Raw genomic sequence first — 6127 nt, 5'->3', positions numbered from 1 at the left:
CCACCCATCAGCTATAACTAGGCCAGCTTACCTGCCTCTGGGATCCCACCCACATCCCACAGAGACAAACTGACCAGGAAGTAGAGGTGAAGTCAGAGAGTTTATTTTTAGCACAGTCTTGCTTATATCCCCTGTTAGTAGGGAGGTCCTCTAGGAGCCAGAGGGGTTGGGTCATCTTAGGATTAGTCAATGGAGAAGGAGAGAGGCCTGCAAGACTTCCTGAGCAGTAAGGAGGGAGGTGTGGCACCTGTAATGAGGAGTGCTGCCTCTTAAGGCTTGCCTACCTCCACATAGCACTCACCTGCGCCTCTGCCTCTCAGCTCTCACATACCATTCCTGTATCCTATTCCGTTTTTTTCTTCTGTTACATCTCCCCCCCCCTTTTTTTTTAATAAGACTGAGTGTTCTCAGGTTGACAAATGAGAAGCTCTTCCTTAAGACCCTCTACAGAATTTTTTTTAAGAATACATATAAAGCATCCTAGCAAAGTAGGCAAAAGCAAAAGAAGCAACAATACAAAACTGGCTACATAAAGTCCATAGGATGCAATAGAAGGAGATGGAAAGGAAGTATGTTGGATCCAATCACTAAGCCTGTTGGGCAAAGGTGATCATCTCTGCTATGGTGCTGTTTCCAGCATTGGTTGGGTCATCTCCTCTTCTTCTTCAGCCCCTGTTTTAATAGGGGCAACTTTCCTTGTTCTTCTTTCTGGAATCCATCAGTTTTCCCTATTAGGACCTACAAGACATAAATATCCCAGCCCTCTCCAAAGTACTAAGGATGGACCTTGCCAATGTCCTTCCATGTCCTTCCAAAGGACTTTTTGTGTGTTCTCTGGCACTTGAAGCGCTGTTTTCATGGGGCCTAGTTTTCTGTTCTACCTGTAAGATTGTGCCAAATGTATCATTCCTGGAGAGAGGCCAGTATCCTATCTAGGTACAAAAATTGTAAGTATATAAGGCCTTATCCATGTCTGCCTATATGGGTCACTGGGGATTCCATCTACTTCCTTCCATTTTCTGTTTAACAAAGGTGGACTTCAGAGTATGATGGACCCATTCCACTAGGGTCTGACTCTGTGGGTTATAGGGAATCTCTGTAATATGTTTAATGGCAAATGTGGCAAAGAAGGTGACCATCTGCTTAGAGATATAAGTTGCACCATTGACGGTCTTTATGGTCTTTAAGGAACTGTGAGAGCAGAAGTTATCAATGATATAGATGCTTAATGACTTAAAGAATGTTCTCAGTAAAGACATTTGCACCTTGCACAGACTCATCAACAATTGTCTTACAACAGGGCTGTATCATAATGTGGGACAGCAAGGGAAGGTGTAAATATGTAGAATGCTGGTTTAATGTAGCCCATTGGGCACATTATGCCCATGGCCAATAAGTTGCATCATGACTTCTCTAGTTCCCAGTTCAAAGGGTAAATACAGTAAGGGTCTTTTCCCTATTAGATGAGAAGCTGTTTTTACTGCATCAAGGTCAAGTTCTCCCAGCATTTCAGTATCGTTCAGTAATATCTTCTGTGATCTTTTCATTTACACATATTCCAAATTTTTACTACCTTGATGTAATACCATGAAAGGACTATTTTGGTCTACTAAAGAGACCTCTGTGGAACATGTGGGGTCCCACCTTGCTGTTTCAGATTTAGAAGCAAGAGCAATGATCTTATAAATCGCATCCTTCATGAAGGAAGTCCATTTACAAGGGGAGTTTAGATCAGATTCTTCTTCTTCAAGATGTCACATAAAGGCTGCATCAAAAAAATAGGAATAAAGGCATGAGTCTTTAACCATTGAATTTGTCCAACTAGGTTCTGAAATAAGTTCAGAGTATTCACCTTGTCTAATTGTAAGTTAGGTATCTGATTAGTAACTATAGAAGTTTCCATACAGAGCCCTAGGTAAATGATGAGATAGTTATGTTGGATCTTTTCTGGGGCTACCACTGGTTCATATTGAGTGAGAATGCTTATGGTTAAAGCAGGGCAAAGAAATCTTTCCCACTGCTTGTTGATATCAGTATATCATCCATATAGTGCAGTATCATGGCATGGAGCCATGCCTTCCTAATTGGCTCTAACACTTGCGCTACATATGCCTGACACAAGGTGGGGCTGTCTTTCCATTGGTAGCACAAATCAGGTCCTGCATTGTTTATGGAGGGAATGGTAAAAGCAAATCTTTTATTATCCTCGGGGCCAGAGGGATGGAGAAGAAACAATGTTGTATGTCTATTACTGGCCAGCCAGTGGGTACTAGATTAGGAAATGGCATGTCAGGCTGTAGGGTTCCCATAGGTTCAATAGTAGCAGTAACAGCCCTAAGATCCACTAGCATTTTGAATTCCCTAGATTTTTTCTTTATGATAAATACAGGGCTATTTCATAGGCTGGATATTGGTTCTATATGTCCGGCCTTCAACTGTTGTTGATCCATATCTCTTAGGACTTGGGCTCTTCTGCAGGAAGGGGCCATTGGGGCACCCAATCCGGGGTGTTAGATTTCCATATTAATGGTGTGGGCATGATATGAAAGGCAGTGCCTAAACATCCAATGACCCCAATTAAAAATCCTGTGGAGGTGGTATATAAACTGAGGCCCCACAAGCCTTCAATATGTCCCTGCCCCATAGCCTGTGCCTGAGACCTGCAACCATCAGGGGTTGGAATATTTTCTGTTTGTCTGCAAACTGCCAGGGCAGGTCTTCTGCTGCAGTCCCTTAGGTATAGTAGCTGCAAGGGCATCCATTTGAAAGGCACTGGAGCTGACATTCTCACATCTCTTTATCATTTCTTCCAAGCCAGCTTCCCCATCTAAAGTAGGCATGGCCTTCTGGCAGTTAGCATTAACATTCTCCCATGCCAATTTCTGTATAAGGAGGCTGGAGGCTTCTCCTCTGCCCAACAGCTGCCTATAGGTGGACCACAAAATCAGAAAAAGGTTCATGTGGGCCATATTTAATTTTTTAGTCATTGAGGGTCTCTGCTTTCCAGAAGATTTAATTTTGCTAAATGCTCTTTGGGCACACTGGAACACAGCTGCATATACTGCTGCAACATATTGCATTTGATTCTCATTTCTTTCATACCTTCCCTACTATTTTGTGGAAGTAATCTTGAGGGGTGTGGCTCTGCATGTCCCTCACAAAGTTTTTTTTTTTTTTTTTTTGCCAAGTCCATAAACAGAGTCATCCAGTGCAGAGACTTCCCACATTTAGGGCAGACTTTAGCAATAGATAGTCTTCCAATCATTTGGGGTTATTATATTGCTAGAGGCTAAGAGAGCCAACAGCTTCTTAACATATGGAGAGTCAACCCTGAAAGTATTCACTACTTCTTTCAGTTCCTTCAGTTTCCTTGTCCTTTCCTGTGGGCCTTCAAATGTGGGACAAGCATCTAGCCAAGTTTTTGCTTCCTCCTCTCCTTCCCACACTGCTTTCTGTATCATTTGTCCTAAATTTGTCTGGGAATATCCAAAGCGTCCACAAGGGGGCAGAGTGGGAGTGGACGGGAGACATTTCCTCAAAGAGGGCGGGGATGAGAGAGAAGGCCATGCCTGGAAGTCAGAGGCAACCTTCCCTCTGTTTGCTTTCTCCTCCCTCCTCCCTCATCTTATCACTGTCCTTTTCCTCAAGGTCATATGTTTCTGTATTTATTCCTCATTCCTCATCTTATCCCTGCCTCCTCCTCTTCCATCATATCCACTTCTTGCTTCTTCTTCACTACCTCTTCCCTTTTCTTCCACATCCACCTCCTTTGTCTTGTTTAATTCCTGATTCTTTCCCACAGTTCCATTTTATGGGTACAGCTAGTGCTGATGAGGGTCAATTTATGACCCTCATTTTTTTATAACCCTCATTTATTTTATGACTCTTCTTTTGCACTTCATTATATACTTTTAATGGATTGCAGCTTGCACCTCTTAAAGTGCTTCTGATCACTTGATAAATGAGGTGATGCCATTCTAGGATGGTTCCCGGCTTTTTCTTGTCATAGGCAGCCATCTGATTATCTACTGCCTCCCACTTATTTAAATCAATTTCCAATCCTGCTTGCTTTACTATTCTATAAATTTCTTTCTCTAGCACCTCCCCTTCTGAGAACTTCACTATAGTTTGTCCCATACTGAACATTCCACTCCCTAGAGCAGAGTTCTGTCTTCCTTCTCACCCTGTAAACCTGCTACATTGTGAGGTCCTAGTAGCAAAGTCCATGTTCAGGCACCTCTAGTCCCAGTCCATACCCTGATCTAAATGCCCACCATTTAGTGGCCACAACTAGGCCAGCTCACCTGCCTTCAGGATCCAACCCAGGTCCCACAGAGACAGACCAACCAGGAGGTAGAAGTGAAGCAAGAGAGAGTTTATTTTTAGCACAATCTCACTTATATCTCCTGTTAGTAGGGAGGTCCTGTAGGAGCCAGAGGAGTTGAGTCATCTAAGGATTGGTCCATAGAGAAGCAAGGAGGTGTGCAAGACTTCCTGAGCACTAAGGAGGGAGGCGTGGAACTTGCAGTGGTTAGTGCTGCCTCTTAGTGCTAGCCCTCCCTCCACATAACACTCACCTGCGCCTCTCTACCTCTCAGCTCTCACATACTATGCCTGTGCCCCTTTCTGCATTCTACTCCTATTACAATTGCGTACAATGTTCTCTGGTTCTGCTTATTTCACTTAACTTCAGTTTATGTCTTTCCAGGCTTTTCTGAAATAAACCTTCTCATCATTTCTTATAAAATAATAATATTATGTTATATTTATATACCAAAACTTATTCAGACATTCCCCAACTGATGGATATCCACTCAATTTCCAATTCCTTGCCACTACAAAAAGGGCTACTACAAACATTTTTTGCACATGTGAGTTCTTTTCCCTTTTTTATTATCTCTTTAGATTACAAAACTACTAGAGATGCTGATGGATCAAAGGGTATTCATAATTTGATAGCTAGCCCTTTGAGTTTAGTTCCAAGTTGCTCTCCACAGGGGTGGGATCATTTCACAACTTTACCAACAATATATTGGTGTTCTAGTTTTCTATCATCCCCTCCAACATTTATCATTATCTTTTACTGTCATTAGCCAATCTCAGAGGTGTGAAGTAGTACCTTAAAATTGTTCTAATTTGCATATCTCTAACCAATTGGATTTTTATATGACTAGAAATGACTAATTTCTTTGTCTGAAAATTGTCTTCATATCGCTTGATCACTTATCATTTGGGGAATAGAGTGTATTCTTATAAATTTGACACAGTTCTCTATATATTTTAGAAATGACTTTATCAGAAATATTGCTTATAAAAACCTCCCCCCTAGCTTTCTGCTTTCCTTCCAGTACTGGCTGCACTGGTTTTGTTTGTGCAAACCCTTTTTTAATTTAATATAATCAGAATTATGCATTTTGTATTTCATGCTGATCTCTAGTTGTTCTTTGGTCATAAATTCCTCCCATCTCCACAGATCTGAAAGATGAATTATCCCTTCTTTTCCCAATTTACTTATAGTGTCACTCTTTATGTCTAAATGATCCCATTTCTAGTGTAGCTTGGTATAGGGTGTGAACTCAACTTGAAACACTAACTGCATATATTAATCTCCCTTTAAACTCCATAGAAAATTCAACAAGTCTAATAAGTCTAAACCAACTCTTCTTTCAAAATTCCTTGTTTCTATTGAGGATATTACTAATCTTCCAATTATCAAGGACTAAAATTCTGGAGTCACCAACTTTTCCTTCTCCTTCATCCATCACCTCCATTTTTTATCAATTCTACTTTCACAATAAATCTCACATCCATTGCTTTTTCTTTACTCACACAGTTTCTCTATTGAGGTCCTGATCATCTTTCTTTTTAATTATTGCAATAATCTCCTTTGGGTTGAAAGGGGTTATGTTTTTCCCTTTAAAGAGTATACCCAACAATAACATGGATAAAACATTTAAAAGGCAGGAGGCAGGTTCATTCACTTCATCACCTCTACTTTAGAAGACACAGGAATCCAACGACAGTCATTGTTGGTGTACCTTAAGTTTAGGCAAACTAGACATGTTCACAAGATCTCATAATATACTTCTTTTGACTTCTTAGGATCTTGTTTAAGAAACTTTCATTT

The sequence above is a fragment of the Sminthopsis crassicaudata genome, chromosome 3 (assembly GCF_048593235.1).
Source record: "Sminthopsis crassicaudata isolate SCR6 chromosome 3, ASM4859323v1, whole genome shotgun sequence".
In the NCBI taxonomy this organism is placed as follows: domain Eukaryota; kingdom Metazoa; phylum Chordata; class Mammalia; order Dasyuromorphia; family Dasyuridae; genus Sminthopsis; species Sminthopsis crassicaudata.
This window is presented reverse-complemented; position numbering follows the sequence as displayed.